Genomic DNA, 19,803 nt, shown 5'->3' on the forward strand with positions numbered 1-19,803 from the left:
CGGGGCGGGGCCGCCGCCGCCATCTTCAAGAGGTCGGCGGCAGCGCGACGCCATGTCGGAGAGGTCGCGGCTGAGGGACGCGCCGCCGCCATCTTGAGAGGGTGCAGCCCGGCTGTCGGCGGCGCGGCACCATCTTGGGGAAGTCGCGCTGGCTCCGCCCAGAGGTGAGGGGCGGGACGGAGGCTCTCGGTCGGGGGGATTCGTGGGTGCCGGGCTTCCTTTGCTCGCCGCTTCGCCTCGGTGCCCTCCGCCTGAGGCCGGTCTCTGTCGGCGGGGCCCGAGGGCGCGGGGGCGGCGGGACGCCCCGCCCTGAGCCCGCCTCAGCCGCCGGGCCCCTTCAAGAGCGTTTGCAGGGGCCGGTCAGCCTTCCCCAGCTCTCGCTGCTGCTTCTGGGGAGGATGAGTGTGGCGTTTGCCCCTCTCCAGTTGTCGAGAACGTTCCCTAATCACCGTGACCTTTCAGAAAAGGAGAGAGCGGTCTCAGAGCGATGTAACCTTACCATTGCCACTGGACTGTAGGTTTAAAACACAGAGGTGCTGTCTTCTCGTCTTGACACAGAGGGATAGCGCTAGTAGTGTGTGCAGGGTGTTATCCTGACCTTCTAGCTGTGTGGTCTGCCGTAAAGTCCGTGTCTGCAACTTTGTGAGCTGTTGCAGCCTGGAAAAGCTCACTCACCTGTCTCTCATTCCAGAGCTTCAGGTAACTGTGATAAAAGCCTCCATAAACGGCCAGAAATCTTTATTACTGTAGTGTTTGCTTACTCCTGAGGGTGCTTTGGCTCTTTTCTCTTGTAGGCAAAGCCAACTTCCCCCAACAGCCTCCCTCTTGTATTTCTCAAGTGTTTTTCCTCTCTGAAATACATCTTTCCTTGACATAAAGGAGAAACAGGCTGTGAACTAAGCAGAGTGCCGAGGCTGGTCTTTGTAGGAGGGTTTCTGCACCTCGGGAGTTAGGACTGGTAGTGCAGAGTTTGTCTCTTGTACTTCAGTTCTAGCGAGAAAAAGAACCTGAGGCTGTTACTCCCGGATCTACTGTTAATGTGAAAAGTATTAGCAGAACTCTTGAGGGTAGTCTCACTGTTTTTAAAGCATTACAATATCCCTTATTTCCTACCATATCCCTCATTTCCTTCGCTTTCCCCACGCCCGGGTGTTTTTTGCGTGTTTCTGGGGTCTGGGCAAATGGTGTTTTGGGCTGAGATCTCAGGTTTTGTGTTGCTGTTGGCGTCTTCAACACCCCGCAGACTCCAGGGAAAGCGGCACTCACCTACGAACTCCACGGGGATCAGAGTCCTCTCGTGGTGCTTTCCGGGCACTGCATCCCGTCGTGGTCAGGCGTTTAAAAGCATTCCTGCTCGTGTTTAGAGGCGTTGTTCTGTTCCTCTCCAGCAGAGGGAGACAACTGACCGTGAAATTCAATTAAAGCCGGCATGCCTGTGGCTTGTTTTATCAATATACATATAAAACTCACTGTTCAAATTAACTAGTTCAATAAGTAATTTAGCCCATTGATTTTTGGGCATATCCTAAGTGCCATTACAAGCTACGGATATTTTAAATGCCATTACCTAATAGAAGGAATGTTTTAAGCACCTTTTATTGATTTTATTACTGCTTTATTTTGCTGTCTTGGTTTAAAAATCATTTTAACCACTCTGTAATCAAGAAGAAATATATCGTTGGTGAAATACAGTCAATTTCCTAAAAACCTTTGACATCGTTAAATAAGGAATTACAGTTGTTAAATCATGTCAGGCAATAACCGAGGGACAGAGAAGATATAAAATTCGGAGCGCTGGGCCAGCATACCAGTGAGCTGCTTTGACCTTTGGCATTCAGACTCTGTATGTGACAATCACGCTTCAATTCTGCTCTTGGTTCTTACATCAGTCAGAAGAGATTTAAAATCTCAGCATGCCAGGAAGGTTGTGGAAGGATAAGGGAGTATGATCCAGAGACAATTAGGGGGCATTTTAATGACCTGCTGTGACTTTTTGTTAAAATTACTCTCTAACTTAGCACACTTGAAGTTTCATTTGCTGGATTGTATTGCTAGTAGTTTAGAGTATTGATGTTGTACACAAAAGGAGTAAATTGAGTCTGCTCATAGGGATTTCAGTTACTTCCCTTCCCAGCTCTTTCGACTTGAGAAGATTATCAGTGTTATTGAGCTAATCAGCTGGTAGACGTGCACTGGGAATACAGGCAATATGTTGCTTAATCAAAGAATTGAAAAATAAGTAATGAATGTTGGTGCTCAATAAAAAACAGCTAATGAGTTGATTGTATTGATGCTTGATGTAATTTAACTGCAGAGTGGCAAGCATCAATACTTATATATGATTTGGCTCATGGTTGCTGAGCCGAAGCTCAAAGTTTCGAGAGGTTTTGCAGCATGCGAGCACCTGACCTGGAATGGGGAGGGAGAACTGGTGTTTTGTTCTTTAAATGGGACATGGGGTTCCATCATTAATTGTTGGGGTTTTATACTGTTTTAAAAACCAAACCAAACCCCCTCCAAACCCCACCCAACCAAGAAATCCCTCTCAACCCCCCAGACTTACACATAACTGTTTCCAGAGGTTGAAGAAGAATTCCTGGTTTGAAAAAAAGGAGTAAATCATCATAAATAAGTTAAAAAATTAATTATTATAAATGTTAAACCAACCTCTGGTCTTCCTTTAATAATGACCTTGATGATGTGAAGGTGGGAGTCAGCAGCAAAGCAGTGGGCTGTGGTCTGGGAAGCAGACATCTGCCATGTTTGAGCTAGCTGTCCCCTTCATTAGTTAGGACTCAGTTAGGACTGAGCTTGAAAAGACAGTTTGTTTGCACAAAGTGAACACTGTCTTGAATGGTGCCACTTGTAACTTCACCCTGAAATCACTTTTTGCCATTATTCTCTTCCTTTTGCTTTGTTAGGGGTTGTAAACTCTCCTCAAGTACAAGGTTATACTTACTGGTGGCACAGAAGATCTGCCACTGTCAGCTGCTGTGAAGCAGCAGGAAGAAAACTGTTGGCACCTGGAGTCTGAGTAGTTTCTACATCTTCTGTCCTGTTCTGACCTCTTTTCCAGCCCTGAGGATCACACTTCTGCTTAAGGAATGTTGGACTTTTCAATGGGAATTAGTATTTGTCTTTAAACTGTGACTTAATTAGATGCTTCAGAAACCTGACTTTTATTTGTGTGAAATGTCTCATGTTGTGTTTGGGCCTAGATCTGTACTGGACTGGTGACAGGTTCTCTGGGCAGCCATGAAGTGTGGCTTTATGATGGAGTCTCTGCCTGCCAGCTGTTTTGTAGCATAACTAATGCTGCCCTACAAAACCACAGTAACCAGCTGAGGCACACTTTTAGAGGCCTTATTTCTTGTGTTCTCTCCTTTCAAGTCTATCAGTCGTTGGAGGGGAGGGTGTTGGTCAGCAGCCTCTCCTTGGGAAGTGAGGTTTGATTATCCATATCACTGAGCTTCTCCCAGATAAGAGCTCTCTCCCTACCTAAAAGGCAGGCTGCATGAAGGAAGCAGATGGTGGGCTGTGGGCAGAGGAGGCTGTGGGTGTAGGGAGGAGAGTAAATCATTGGGAAGGCAGTAACACCTCAGTCCCCTTTGCCTTTTCCATGTAGCCTTCCAGTGTCTGCTGTTGGTAAGTGACAACCTTGTGACTTTGCCTACAAAAAAATCCATGCAAGTGGGAAATACTGATGCCTGATACTTTAGATTCTAATCATAAATGACACTTATTAACGTGCTCCTTTGGTTGTCTTGGGTTTTAAACAAAACCACTGTTTTTCCTGGATTGAGGCAGAGGGAACTGAACAGATAGAGACAATGTCCACTGACATGTATTTTCATTGAGGTGCCTTCTGAAACACTTTTAAAATCCAGTCAAGTGAAGCTAGACTTTCTTTAGAGCTGTTGATAGTTTGTCACGTAGTACCTTTGTGCTACCAGTCTGAACAGGAAATACATTTATTTCCCTATAAATATGTTTAGCTTTGTCCAAATAACTGTAGTTTCCTGTTAAGATTTTCTTGGCCAGGGTGTGCCATGAACTGTTTTAGAAGGAATGATGCTGCCTGGAATCGAACAGGGATAATGCAAGCCATGGAAGCAAAGCAGAAAGCCACCACAACATTAATTCTGATTTGTTTTGGTTAAACTGTAATGTGGTGAAGTGCTGAGGCTGTATGCTCAGTGCATGATGCCGTAAAGAATGTCCTTATCCAAACAGCAGTTTGCTTCCGAGGACCTTCAAATAACCATTTCCCCCCCCCCCAAATGTCTGTGTAGAATACAATCTTTAAAGCAAACTTTTAAATGTGTAATTCTCAGTTGGTCTGTTGCCTTTATTATATGATCTTTCAACATTTGTGTTGTCATTTATTTCTTTGTTTCCCTATAAGGTGCTGTTGCTCAACACAAAGATGCATACCTAAGCAGAACTTGTGCCACTTGCCATGCTTTACCCATCTGGGAATATTGCCAATGATTCTGCCAATGGATGTAAAAACTTTTGTCCGTGTCTGTGGGTTAGCTGGAGACTCAAATGACCTTATCCTCGCTACCCAGTATCATAGAATCACACTGGAATTTCAACTGGCCATTTTTGGATGTGGAATCATTGCTTTCTTTAGTTAAAAATGCTTTCTAGAAGTATTGTCAACATCTCATGTAAACTTACAGGAAAATCTTTCAGGTTTACATTGCACCCTCCTGAGTTTGTTGTTCTGTCCAGAGATTGCAGGGTATAAAAATACCAGGAAGATTTAAATTTTTTTAATCAAGTCACTGATTCTATTTTTTCTGTTTCAGTACAGAGTGGTTTGTGTATTTTATTCTGGTGCCCTTGCCACTAAAGGGTTATTTGAGAGTAGTGGAAACAAACAGTTAAAAAAAGAAAGCACAACAGGTTCTAGTCATACTCATTTTTCCACACCTTGAGGACTAGCAAATTCTTTAATATGAGATTTTATTTGTACAAAGCAAAACTTCAAAACCACTCAAAAGCTTTCTTATTAACTGCTGTCAGTCCTGTGATTTACAAGGGCAATAAAGATCTAGAGGGGGCACATTTATCATGGAGTTCAGCACACCAGGAGCCATTTTCTCAAGCGGTAAAGCCAAGTGATAAAATGAGTTCTTTTGTTCTATAACCAAGACACATTCCCCGTTTTTAAAAATGTGTGTGCTGGACTTCTTGGCTTGTAGTTTGGCTGTGTTCCTGTAATACATTTATAAATAATGAAAAATGGCTATCATGCAGATGGTGATGATGCATCTGGAAAAAACAGACTGTCTGAAAGAGAAACTTAGTTTCAGCTGAGGTTTATTCACTAACTTTTCTCCAGTCCTAATTCTGCTATGATTTTTTTCATACAACTTTTTGAACTAGAAGTTGTGTGAGTGGCTTTATTTTGTTTGTTTGTTTGTGTGTGTGTGGTTTTGTTGTTTTTTTTTTTTTTTCAAATGATCATATACTGCTCTGCAAAGGTGAAAAAATTCTGGTTGGGAAGTACTAGAAAGACACCACTTAATACAAAGAGCCATGTTCCTACGCCATAGTGCCATTTTGCAAGCTTCAGTTCATTCATCCATTTATAAACTTGTGTTTGAGTGACTTTTTGAATGTTAGCAGATAGCAGAATTGGGCTTCTTGCCTAGACCAAAATATTGAGGGCTCATGCAGGCTCCTCATTAACAGATGTAGCTGTGATGGAGAAACCGATTGTGGGAGTAAATATCTTTGTGAGCAAGGGGCTCAGGATCTGACTAAATTGAGTATTTTAAAAAGCGACTCCTGTTTTTTCCATATAAAAATGCTGTCCCCCTGCAGCCTCTCCCTGGGAAAGAAACCCATTGCTGCTGGCACCAGTTGCCTGCTGCAAGTTCTGGGAAGTCGTGTTATGCTGAGCTGGCCAGTGTGTTGCACAGGCACCTTTAAAATAGAAGTAGGAGAACAGATTTACAGAAAGTGCTTTCCATTGGAGTTTGGAATAGAATAATCTTTTAATTGTAAATGTAAAACTATGGGAAGTTGGGCTGCTGTGAAAACGTGTGGAAGAGTGAGGCTGAAAAAGGTCAGAGGCATTCAAACCTCGTTCATGTTGAAGTCAGCCCCATGCTATGGTGGCCATGTAACTGCAGCAGTGCTGTGCAGTACCTGTTATGCAAACTGTGATGGATGGCTTAGAAGGCATTTTGGACAATAGCTGTTTCTTTGGGTTTATTCTTGGTTCCTTTTATAGAGAGACCTTTTAGAAAAGCCATCCTGTAAGCAGATGGCACTTGTAGCAAAGTTATTGCATAGCTCTGGAATGGGGTGCTTTATGAACCAAAACACTGAAGAAAAGGACCAAAGGTATAGCTGGTCTGCTGCACCTGGACTGTGCTCCAGCAGCAGGTTTGTGGAGAAGTGTTAGAACAGGACAGACATACAGTGGTATCGTCAGAATAAGAAATGTGGAACAGTATGGGTCTTGCCAAACTTTTTAATTGATCTCAGGTAAACACTCTTCAACTGTACAAGGTAGGTGTGTGACAAACAGTTTTTAATTCACTGTATTTTACATTAACAGTATGAGTCCTACTTCCAAACTATTTATCACCCTAGTTCTTATGCCTGTGAAAGCATATTACTGAGAAATGTTTCTTGTCGTCTGACTCACGGTAGTTAGCTGTTTCCTTCTGGGTAAGTTACTACAACAGCCAAAGACCTCACCATACCTGCTGCACCAGCTTAGGGGAAGGGGATGCTTCGGTTGACCTCTCGTGGCAGTCACCTAGAGCACAGGCATTCTGCAGATCTTCACTGCAACTTCATGTTTGCACCTGAAACTTAGCAAAAAAAGATGTAGTCTAGCAAGCCCACTGTTTTCTGTAGCTGTGTGTGTTAGTTTTGATATTTATATTGCACAAACTTTATAGTCTCTGATATTTAAGGTCAGAATTTTTCTGTTGTGTTTTTGTTGTGTTGTTTTGGTTTGGTTTTTTTAACCTGAGAGCCTCTTACGAGTGTCTTGAAAGATCCCAAACCTTTGAGGAGGGGGAAAAAAAACCCCAACTTTATTTTATGAAGGAGTTTTGGGGTCAGTTTTTCTAAAATGAATGCTTTTATGTTGGATAGTTTAAAGACCATCTGTTAAGTGAAACCAACCGTAAGTGAAGTTGCAGTTATGTTTCCTATTAGTCTTGTATCTTTCCTATTAGTCATGTATGAAAGAATACAGAGACACCCAACAGAACTGAAAACAAAAATTGACAAAGCAGATGTTGAAACTGTTGGCTTGTTGCTTTTCTTTCACAGGAGCAAACAATTATTAATAGCCCACAAAAATACTATAAGACTAGTTTTGTAAACTGTTACCTAGAATCACAGCTAGAGATGTATTTCTGATTGTTGTATATTGCAGTTGAAAATTGGAGTATTTCACTAGGAGATACTGAAGAAGGTTTTAAAAAATAGATCATGAATGTTATGTCTGGAAGCATACAATGAAAGATAAAATACAAAATCTTAAATAGTTATGCACTTCTGGTCTCTCAGGGCTCATTTATTATGTTGTCATGGTGAGCAAGGAATAAAAAAATAAAATAAAAAGGCTGTTGCTTGGGTAGTTGTGACTTATTGGTAGTTATCTTTTACAAGAGTTCCATGCTGACTTAAGTAAAGATCTCTGAGAAAAAAAGCCAAACTTTATTTTTCAAATAAATTCAGCTAAGAGCTCACAGCCTTCCGTGACACCACACTGAATTATTATTAGTGTACACTGCTGTGAGAATAACAGTCACTGCTGTTTAACAACAATGGCTTTCCGTGGAATTTCAGAAAGTCAGTAGGAAAATGAAAGGCAGAATTGAGTGCTGAAGCAGAATTAAACAAGTCCATCTTGAAGCCGGGATACTTTCATAATTTCTTCTGTAAGGAAGAAGGAAGAACTAACACGTTACTGTAGACGTAGGTCTGTATGATTCAGTTGAAAAATTCTTCATGGCTTATGTATGTTAGGCAGGATGTCCTCTCTTCCCGAATAAAATCTCCTTATTTCTTTTACACTTTCTCTGTTTTTCCATTCTCCAGTGGCAGTCACACCTCAGGAACACTTGTAATTTGGTCTATGGAAAGCTTGAAGAGGTTCATTGTTTTGCTTGCTGCTATTGCGATAAGTCCAGTTTAAGGCCCATCTGCCAAGGCACTTGGACAGCTGATCTCAGTGGAAGCCTTCACTACAAGGAAAATCTTAGGGAAGCCAAGCCATCCCTAAGGTGCCATCAGCCTCCATGGTCCAGCTGATGTGGTCATCTCCAAGCACCTTGTCTGCCATAAGACAGGACTTGTGGAGAAGTTGAAGCCCTGTCCTAGTTCAACAGCACAAGTGGTCTCTCACACCCCAGTCTGTGCTGGTTGCAGGGAGCAACTCTGTTTGCTTGTCCCCAAGGCCCTTGAATGCAAATGTTTAAAGAGGAAAGGAATGTAACCCGCCTGGATTTCTCTGAATTCTTGTGATACCTAGGCCAGAGAGACATGAATGATTCAGCAAAGTAGCCTTGAAGAGGCTATGACATGGCAAGGTCGATGTAGCTGATGCTTCTCTTTTGTTCTGCTGCTGCTTCATGGTATGGTTTAGATAAAATCACTTTTTCATTGTGTTAGAGCTGTCTCATTTAGAAAATGCAAAGGTAGTTACACAGGCGTTGAGTGTTTAAAGTCTTGTAGTGGACATGTTTTAGAAATATTAGCAGTAGTGGTGTAGTTTATTCTTGTTTTAAGTGTGTTGAAATTATGCCAGTGGCCTGAGGAAGCACAAATTTGCTCTAAATGCTCTCCTTTTGTGGGAACAGTGGTCTCTGTGAAAAATGCTGGGGCTGAGACAAATTCAGGTTTATGCTTTGCCACTGACAGGGGTAGTCCCTCTTTTTACACACACACCGGTGTTTTTAACAGGATACTTTACCACCTCTGCTGGTCCCAATACCCTATTTGTCATAACTTGAACTATCATAACAGGCACTTAAAATGTATTTCTGTCAAGGTTTTATTATTAGGCAGTTCCAAATCCTGTGCAGCCTAGGTCTGCATTTTAGAGCCCAAATCTACTGTTCTCAATGCTGTGCTGTGTTAATTATGTTGTAACAAAACATCTAGAATAGGGATGTCACGTTCATTTTCTGTACCTTCTCTAGAAAGATGATATTCTCCTGTAGCTGCAAGCAGGCTGGTGTTTAGGTACTGCAGAGAGGCTCTGCGACCCACAGCAGGTACATGTCTGGCACCTGCTCTCACTCCCTGGCCAGTCTGCTGTTGTCTGCTGACATCTGCCCCTGGATACTCACTCCAGTATTCCCTCATCTGCATGTCAGCTACACCTCAGCCCAAATTTGAACATGTATGCCCGACTTGACCAGTGGGGGGGACCAACCTCATCCAGGTTTTGGGAGGGAGATCCTTCTCCCTTTCACTTGCTCATCCCTTTCTTTTCTGTGCCGTTACTGTTTCAGGAAAGCTTGCCTCTCACCATAGACATCACTGGCTTGGTTTGGTTGAACAGGTTATTGAACTGCACATGTGTTATTGTTGGCAATGTGCCTCTACCCTTCTGTAGGTCACAAATACTCCCATTCCCTGGAACAGCAGCTATTCATAGTGGATGCAAACAATACATTTTTTTCAGATATTTAAGAACCTTTGTGCTGTCTTATCTGGTCAGGCTGCAAATAACTGTGTGGTCTGATATGCTTTGCAATGTTTCTCATGTGTAGATTAAACATCAATATACATATATAGATATATTAGTAAGCCAGTAAGTTCACGTAAATAAAAATTGTCCCTTTCACTTCAGTCCAGCCAAATACTGGTTGAAACCATTGCTGCATAATAATGAAGAAAGTGAGGAAAACATACTGTTATATTTTTGAAGCCTTAATTGTCATGATAACATTTATTAAAAGTCATCTTGTTTGTACAGATACACCAAGAAAAATCAAAACATGGCATCTAAAGAATCTCTTTATGCTTAATGTTTTTGGCATTACCCTGCTGTTGTTAATGCTGCTGAGTGGGTGTTGGGAACAATTAGGTTGTTGAGATAAGCGGAGAGTGGGGTTTCGGTATATATGTATCAGTACTGGAGAGTGGAAGACTGAGCGTTCTGAGAGAGTCTCTGGAATCAGAGAGCTGGCAGAGTTATCTACATTTAGTGAGGGAAAACATTGTACAAGGTGACACAGAATCAGAGTGGGGAACTCCTACGCTGTCAGCATACCTGGTAAGCTGGTTGTGTTTGGGGTGTTGTGGGGTTTTAGTTTTGTTTTTAAATGGAAAACGTTCTTCACTGGTGTTGCATGGTGGAGACAATCACCCAAAAGCTGCTTTCATGTTACAGCATTATATGCTATGTTTGTTTGATGTAAAAATACGACAGGTTTTACTAAAGATTACTTTCTCAGCTTATGGAAAAACATCGTTCTAGCTCGTCCGTTTTCAGATTCTGGTGACAGTCTTTTTAATTTCCCTTTGCTCGTATTGGATTCTGGAAAAGGTTAATTAGTTATTCACTGAGCTTGGCAGAAGAAGAATTTTTTTAGAATATAATGTTAAGAAATGTTCTACTGGGGTATGAAGGTAACACCACGAGGGGGTACTATAATTTTATCAAATTTGCCTTGGTAAGTTGTTCTATTAAGGTACAGTGATTACAGCCCGCAGAGTTAATTTTAATATGCTAATACACCACAGCAAGTTGGGAACTTAAATAAAATGATACAATTAATTTAAATTTATTGAAGGTAGAGAAGCTTAGGAAGGTCACCTGTATGTTATATTGAGATTGCATACAGGATTACCAGATTTAAAGTCCGTTTTCTTAGCAGCAAGCTTTAGAAGATTGCTGTGTGTACTTTGTTGACCTTTGCATGAGGAAGTTAGTATAGTTCTGTGAAAACTTCCTCCTGTGAAAAGTTTGTTTTCGTGTTAGAAAAATAACCCTTTACTCTCTGCATACAGGAAGCTGATGTTAGAGGTGTATGAGTTTTAACGGTTTTAATACTTGTATGAAGGTGGAATTTTATTAGCATTTAAAATTTGTAATGGAAAAATGCATTCTCTGCTATTCTTTTAGAGAAGTAATTACTTGTGGTTAAACTTTTTCATAAAATACATTCATAGGATCTGTCTGGCACATGGCTGCAGGAATTGTGTTGCTTGGTTTTAGGAAGAAGCAAATGATACTCTTATTTTTGAAGCAAAGAATATCATCACTGTACAGTACCTGGGCCTTTGAACTTTTATGTCACTGTTGTGTTCAGATAATAGCTTCCTGAGCTCTAGGAGAATAGGGTAGAAATGAATTTACCAGAAACAGGCTTTTTAAAATCCTTGCTGTTATAGTTGGACAGGGAAACTAGAAGTTTCAAAACCATGGGAGACTAATTCTAACATTTGGTTTGCACACAGCCTATTGACATTTGGCTGCTTTATCTAGAGCAGAATTTATCTGAACCACACAACTGCTTCTGGTGCAGAGAAACAATGATTTCAGGCTGGATGTGTCATGCAGATGGAGCAGCAGTACCACTGGTGGAAGGTAGCCAGCTGTTAAATCCCAAGGGCTGCTGTGAGGGATATGAGAAGGAGGGTCTAAAATTGTCAGTAGTGGTCCTTGTTGCCTTTGGAGGTTTTGATGAGGTCCACAGAGAGCCACATTAGAAAAGAGGGAAGAAATGTGTCAATAGAAAACGTTAGAAAAATACTTTCTTATAATTTCTACAGAAGGTAACTAATTTGTCATTCCTGTGATCCTGTTGAGTGAATCCTGCTTTGATCAGGAGGTTCCCAAGATCACTGTTTCCCCCCAGGATGTGGAAAACCAGATTGCACATCAGCAAAGCAGTTGAGAGGCTAATTTGCCAGAGACAATAATTGGTAGTGATGTAACCAAATGGGACGTTCCAAATGCTTTAAAAGATGTTTTCAGTGGCTGTTTGTAGTCTGTTATTAAAATCTACACATGGTATATGGGTATGTTGAAGGGTGCACTGAACTGACAAGGTCAGTGTTGCAAACCTGCTATTGATGCGAAGAGGCGGATGTAGGAAACCCACAGTCATGCAAGGATTGATCCAGGTTATTAGTAAACCCTGCTAGATGTCTTTTTTCTATGTCTTGTAAAAATCTCAGAGAAATGAGGATTATAGTTGCAGTGTCCTTACCAGTGGGATTTTCTTCTCTACCTCTTTTGTAAACCAAGCAAACTGCCATTGCCCATATGGTTTGAGTGCTTGCTATCCCTGAATTTTTGTCCCTCTGTGAGGAAATAAACAGAGAATGTTGAGCATGGCTTTTTGGCATAGTGTATGGAATCTGACATTTTAGAAGGTCATAATGAGTCAGCTCCTGCAGAAAACAAATCCTGTTTTACTGTGATCAGTGTTTGTAATGGTTTCCAGAGATCTGGCTTTCCCATTGATGTGCAGTTTCTTGGAGAAAGAAGTAGGGAAGAATCTTGCCTCCAATGGCAAAAAAATTGCAGTTCATTCTTGTCATGGCTTTTTGAGGTTGTTCGTTGTCTTTGTGTTGAAAATCTGCCCAAGGAACATCATCAGAACTTCATTAACAAAGCCAGGTAGCCTGTCTAAAGTGTTCTGCATCTTCCACGACAAGAACAGGAGGTTGCATTTAAGGACATTTGGTAACAATGGAAAGGTGTGATTTCACTGGGCATAAGTTTTGTCCTGTTTAGGAAGACTGCAGGCAAAGTATGGCAAAATTGGGAGTTATAATTGTAAGAATGTTTATTCACAGAAGGCTTGAATGTAACTTTTTCCAAGAAAAAAAAAATGAATGCATTCTAGATCTGTACAACAAATGATTGTCATTAAATTAGCAAATTATATGCACAATTAAATTTTTATTAAATAAAAAATAATGTATGCAATATTATGGTAATCTTGTAAAGTATAACAAGTTTTTAACTTTAACACCACCGTGCACTGTGCCTCTGCTTCTCAGGGGACCAATTTTAAAAGTAAGACATTCAGCAATTGAAAAGGAAACGATAAAATTAGTCACTTGAGTAATTTAAACATGCAAATAAGTATCCCAACTGTGTTGATACCAGATTTAGCTGAATTTACTAGGACTGCTTAGGCTTTATCATCCTAATTATTCCAGCTTTGTGGCAGACTTAAGAAAGCAGAAAGATGCAATTATCTGTTACAGAAGTTTCTTGTGGTACTATGTTACTGTAGTGTGTGTTCACTAATGCATTCTTGGGCAAAAACTTATTCCAAGGGGTTTTTCTTCCTTATTAGCAGAGCAGGGACAATCAGGACTGTTCTGTCATTACATATGCCAGAGAACTGGTATATTGGGATACAGACAACACTAGAATACTAGAGATTTGAAAACACTGTGATTTTACTCACTGAGCTGTGTTAAGTATGATGCATGTATGTCGTAATATAAAATGATACAGCCTAACTGATTGAATTCAATGTCTTGCAGCCTCTTATGAATTCAGTAAAAATTACCTGTAAGAATGATATGCCAGATTGGGCCTTTTGTGTGTTGGAGGTTGGATCTAACTTCCATATGACGTGTTGACTGTAAGCGTATCTCAAAGTACAGTATGTAGGTGGTTTGTTACTCTTCACCATCTGTATCACATTGATATGCAAACACCCTACTGAGCAATCAAGACTTTGCTGTTGTTGCGGTATAAAACAAAGTCATTGGCCTGAACAACTTGTATTCCACAATGGCCAGAGACAAGGAACAGAAGGGAGGTGGTGCTAACAGGGCTGTGGCACACACCTCACCTCTCCACTGTGGGTACCAAAGAAGGGTTTGGTCTGAAGAAGCACAATGAGGTACATCTGATATTTGTGATGCTTCTGTATAACAGCTGTATTATAGAGGGGAAAAATATAGTACTTCAGAATGAATTGACAAACATCTTTAGAATGAAGATATAGATTTCAACGGTGAACAAAAAATGAAGGCAAGGTTGCTTATGAACTCTCAACTCTGAACATGATGCAGTACCTCAAAAATAAATGTGTATAACTTTGAATTTTTGTAAAGAGGATAAGCAATGGGTGGAAATGCAAAGATGCATTTGTCATATTGAACAAAAATGTCAAGAAAAATATTGTCGGGGGACTTATTAAATGGGTAGAATTTGAGCAAGATTTATCAGGGCTGTAGAGAAGAAAGTTGTAAGAGTTATGATGTTATGTGATAAAGGCTGGACTAAGGCATTTAGTTGGATGAAAAGGAAAAATCGTGTCCTAGTGATGATGGGCAGGAAGAGCATAAAGTTAGATTTGATAGAAGAAATAGATGAGACTTGAGTAATGAGCGAGTTCTAAGTCTAAACATGGTGATTGCTGTGAAGATGGGTCAGGAGAAGCAAGGAATGCCTGAAGGCAAAAATGGAAAGGTATGCGTTGGTAAAACTGTCTTGATTGAGTCTTGTGGTTGGACATAGACATGAAAGAAAGAGCCCATGACTTTAGTTTGGACTGGGAAGTCAAAGCAGGTGGAATGATCTGGAAGAGAGATGTTGGTCCAAACATAACAGTTAAAGTCATGCTTGAATGAATTTGCTGAAGGGCAAGGTACATTGCTGAACCATTACAGCTTGCTTGAATGTTGGCAGGTTCTCCACTGTGTCCAAGATCCATACTTCCAGTGCAACAAGAAATGCCAGATGTAGCTGAAGCTCTCTGATCCTCTGTGTAGGATTGTCCTGGTGCAGGGTGCAGCTGACTGAGCTCGAACTGCCTACTGCCATCTGAGTTTTCTGTCATGTCTTTCCCAAGGTGACCTTCATGGTGGAGAAAACAGAATGGGGTCTGCCTGCTTTCTGTTGCTTCAGTGGCATCCATTACGTGGAATATGGCAATGAATCATCCTTGTAGACTGATCTGTTGTTCAGTCATCTGTTCGAGGTTTGCTGTGACAACTGAGTTTGGCAATTCTCTGCCTCTCATTGTTATGTTTAGATAGTGATTTTTAGAACCATCTCATTTCGTGGTGTTTGCTTTGACATTAAAACATATCTGGCTACCATGAAAATATAAATATGTTTTAGAAATCTTATCTAGAAGAAACTAGTTAAACCTTGGGAGAAAAATGGTGATGAAAATAAATGTATGACCCAATTGCACATGCAGGATGGTTTTCAAGCTAGTATGAACCTCATAAGAATGTTAATACAAAAGATAAGAAATCGGAGACCAGTCTCCACCTACGTAAAGTCCAGGAGCCTCCTGCTGAGCTTTTCTTAAGCAGCAAGTATAGAAGTTATGTTATTAAGTGGATTTGGACCTTATTATTAGCATTTGGATGAGCATTCAGAGGATGTAAGTTGGTTTTTTAAAGGTACTTTAGTGATAAAAAGCAGAGTGTCAAACAGACATTTCATCTTATTTTTTGGCATAACTTTGTAAAATTTCCCCCCAGGATCTATATGTAACAACCACGTTTACCACACGAGGGTAGAAATGGAAATAATCTTTGCCGCTATGGATGCTTCTTAATATTAGTTGAAAGTAAAGATTCACATAGGGCTTCTGCTCTATAAAGGTGAGAAAACAAATAAGAACAAGTGTTAATTCATGTACACAGAATTTGCGTCTGCACAGCAGGTGAAAATGCTACATTAATGCTGGAAATATCTGTCCTGCTGTGTAGTTTTCCTTCCTTTTTATTACTTCAGTGTTCGGTCTTGTACGAATGCACTATACTTATTTGCATGTTATCACAACGGATTCCTCTCTGCTTCTAGTTATCCATATAAAGAATACATGCTCCACATGACCTCAATAAAGTATTCAAATGAAATGCTATATAAAAAATATCTTGGTTTTCATACATTTATGTATATATACATAAATGTTATTTTTAGTCTAGGTTATTAATTGCACACAAAAATGCTAAATAAAAATGATGCTGTTAAAATGTAATGTCAAACACTTCTAATTATGGAAATGTCAGAGGCAGGGTTCACTCAGAATCTCCATGAGATCAAATTGAAAATTGTCTAGACTGCGTGTCTCAAAGCATCTAGCACTGTTGAGCATTCTATGTGTGAAAACAAATCCCATTAACTTAGTATCTGAAAATACACAGCACGTTGCAAACGATACCCCTATTAGCAGGCTGGAGGTCAGTATCTGTGGAACATACAATTAGTGACTACCTCTGGCAAGTCTGATTTCACCGAGTGGCTGAAATTTGTAGAAGGGGCAGGATGAAGTTCAATTCTCTAGAGAAGCACTTACTTGTCCGTAGCAATCAGAGTTTTCTTCCTCTTGCTGCTCTCCCTGACTGGCCTGACCCGTGTTTCAGAAACCATTAGCTGTGACTGTGGTACCACCACAGCTCAATAATGTGTCTTTGATCAATGCCTGTTTTCAGAAAGGGACTCAAATCTTCATCTGTATTTGGGGAGTAACTTCTCAGCAATTTGTTTGTCATCACTGAAGACTTGAGCTGACTGTTCAGTTCGTATTAGCTTGTTTTCAGTAAAAAACAGTGACTTGTCTTGGGCTACATGAATATAGTGGCTGTGTTGCAGCTGGAGTAGGGCAAGAAGAACTCATGCATTGGTACAGGCTGCTCTGCATGACCCAAGCTCATGCTGCCATCAGGCTTTTCAGGTGCACGAAGCTGCCTGCTTTACGTGTCTTCCCAATAGTTTTCAGCTGGATTATTTTATTTTAAAAAAGGACACTAGTCTTGTGGTGATCCTGGGGTAGGTTGCAGACTTGCTGCTGCCTCTCCTGGAGCCTCAGGCACAGCTCCCCATCCCTCCGGTGTGTTCTCAGCCTGTGCTGGTGTTAAGGGTGTCGAGGGCAGGGGCTGGCACTGGGTTTGTGCAGGGCCTATCAAAGCTGACTGGAGTACAATACACATAGTGCTACATTAGTTTATGTGCTAAGTTCATTCAAGGCTTAGATTCCAAAATCTCTGCAGACAATACTTCATTTTATTTGTGTCCAAATTAATAGCTATCTTAAGCCTTTATGGAATAAATAATAGTGAAATATTGGAAATGTGTGTTCCAAGGACCTACTCTGTCCTGGTTCTGTGCTGGATCTGCAGTTGTCTCAAGATATATGTTGTAGAAATAATTTCTCTTTATTCTATGCGAATACCAAGGAAAAGAACATACAAAATTCTAATTAATTTGGTCTTTCTATCCACACAAATTCCTGGTCAAAGCTTGTCCTTCAGGAGGAGCCATGTATAATATGTTGTGCTCTGTTTCAGTCTGTATAGTTACCTACTTATTTTATTAATGCTGTGTTATCCTCTGACAGGGCTGAGGAGAGGCAGTGTATACAGGGGAATTTTTAATTTTTTTAAAGGGAAATGAGTGCAGTAAGTGGAAGAAAGGCAAAAGCACATAAAAGAAGACAAGCATCACATCAGTCACTTTAAGTTACTCTTCCAGACTCCTTATGTGGCACTCACATTTTTCCAGTGTGTTTTCCTGATAATGCTTTATGTGTTTTACTTGACACAGCAGGTACTTGAGATTTGTACTTTCGTGTATGTGAATCACAAAATGGGCTTTTTATTTAAAATCAGTCATTCGACAATGTTTTATGCAGCAAAGTGGTGAATTGCTGTACTAGTACTTCAAAGTAGCAGGTCAGTAAAGCGTGGTTATAGTCAGAACATTGGCTGTAAAAGTGACATCATGGAATCCTCATTCTTTTTCAATGGTTCCAGAAAAATTGCCATTTACAAGCTAAAATCTGATAATTTTTTTCTTCCCCCCTTCTTCCTTTAACTGCAGGCTCTGGCCTCTAAAAACCCATCTGTTTTCTTTCTGTCTCATACATTATCATCAGTAATAAGGGCTCTACAGTCAGAGCTTAGTGAATGCTTCTGTTTATGGTGTGTGAGGCAGGCAGGCTCCAGTTTATTCTTCTCTGTGTTGCCACTGCAGAAATAAAAAGAATAGAAACTTCTTTTAATTACTGCAAGCAAAAATGATGTGCAGATAAGAAACAAAGACTGTTTTCATCGTGGTACTTCCCTGTTCATAAAGAGAATTAAAAAAATACGGTAGGGCCATGTTTGTAAGCATGTAGCATGACAAAACCTGCCTCGGGGAAAAAAGATCATGTACTCCAGTTGCATTGGAAAGAACAGGATCAGGGTAGTTGGAAGCCCTCTGAAGGACTGTCTGAGACCTTAACTGCTGAACAGAATCTTTTTCCTTGGTTTCCTGATTCAAAATGCTCAGTGCCTTCTGCTGCCAGAGATTTTCCTTGACTGTATAGAACTTCCCTGGTGCTTTAGGTGTTGGTAACTTAAAATAGTGCTGGACTGCTCCAAGACCTATTTGGGACTTGCATCTTATTCCAAGATACAGGATCCACGGACATTCCTCATGTCTAGGTTGAACTGAGCAAAGCTGGAAATGTATGCTGGTATTCTGAAGTACTTGAAGTGCTTTACAGAGTAATTAGTTTAATGAGAAGAGTGGAGATAAATGAAGCAGCACATTTGTGCTTGGTTATAGCTCAAATGTACATGCTGAGGATGGGGACACAGCTACAGTTCTGTAAGAAACCTTCTGTATGTTTTTAATCTTAAAGAGAATTGTTTTAAAGAGCTTAGTCTTATAAGCAGAAAAAAGCAAGTTGTGCTCATTTTTTTGCTTGTCTTTTATTTTCCTGTGCACTGCAAGGTTGGTCACAAACCTGGAAATACATTCATTCTCTTGTGTTTTTTTCCAGAGGAGGCTGGAACTGGGAGCCGTGCACAGGTGTAACTTCTTGCACTGGAGTGAAGCTACAATAATTGGGTCTCCAGGTCTGCTGCCCCATACACAGGTACCCGTTACTTGCACAACTTTGTCTTACTTTGCTGGTCTTTGGGAATTTGTTAAAACTGCTGAAAAGAACAGAGCACTTTGAGTGGCTTCTTTTGTGGTGTTCCCCTATGGATATTTACATTGTGAGGTTTGCATCTTCTGTTTGCCAAGAGCTGTAAAGAAAAATGGAAAGCTGTTTCTCATCAAGTGTGGGATTTTGGGCTGGTGTGAGGGATGCTGGAGCAATCTTAAGTGCTCCCCTTGTCATATGGCCCATGGGAGCACTCCATGGGCTACACGTTCCTGCTGGAGTGGTCAGCATGAGCATTATCTAATGGTGATAGCACCTTGCCCATTCTGAAAAGCAAGTAGCTTGCAGGATGGAATGAAAAGGAATGTTGTTTTTAATGAACCAAGAGGTCACAAATATTTTGCATGAGGCGGTACACAATACATTGGTTCAGTGAAACATGTTGAGTGGCTTTGTGCATGCAGGACATGGTGAGCTGCTGTGCTGGTGCTAGCTGGGGCAGCCTGCAACCACTCTGCTGCATCTTGGGGTTTAGCACTATTTGTGGTTACTGGCCTGTCAGAGGCAGAACTGTGCCAAAACAACACTAAAATGTGCTGACTGGCATTGCAGGAGGTGGTAGTTCCAGTCTCTGGGTCTATGTTATCTTAATTTTACTTATTGTGTTTTCAGCATTTTTGAAAAGTTCATCCTTCAGGTCTCCAATGCACAATGAAATATTTAATCATTTAAAGTTCAAATTCAGTCTAGAAATGAAAGTAGTTTGGATCCTATGGAGAAAACTCAGTGTCTCCAGACGTTATCAATACCAGCTCCTTAGAGCTGAGCTGGCTCTTGGCTGCCCAGGTGACCTTGGGGCATCCCTGAAGCTCTGAGTCAGCAAGGAGACGTCAGATTCCTCTCCAAGTTGTTTCTGAAGCTTCTACTGGGCAGGAGAAAT

The 19,803-nt window shown here is 40.8% G+C and overlaps 1 long non-coding RNA gene across 1 annotated transcript in view; it reads left to right on the plus strand.

Annotated features, from left to right (window-relative positions):
* The first annotated feature begins 34 nt into the window (after nt 1-34).
* LOC133626718 (uncharacterized) overlaps nt 35-19,803 on the plus strand; it is a 209,348-nt gene continuing 189,579 nt past the window's right edge. The window contains exons 1-2 of the long non-coding RNA XR_009819741.1: nt 35-164; nt 18,756-18,851. This is a non-coding gene — a long non-coding RNA (uncharacterized LOC133626718). The remainder of the gene's footprint in view (nt 165-18,755; nt 18,852-19,803) is intronic.

Source organism: Colius striatus, chromosome 14, assembly GCF_028858725.1.
Source record: "Colius striatus isolate bColStr4 chromosome 14, bColStr4.1.hap1, whole genome shotgun sequence".
Classification (NCBI taxonomy): domain Eukaryota; kingdom Metazoa; phylum Chordata; class Aves; order Coliiformes; family Coliidae; genus Colius; species Colius striatus.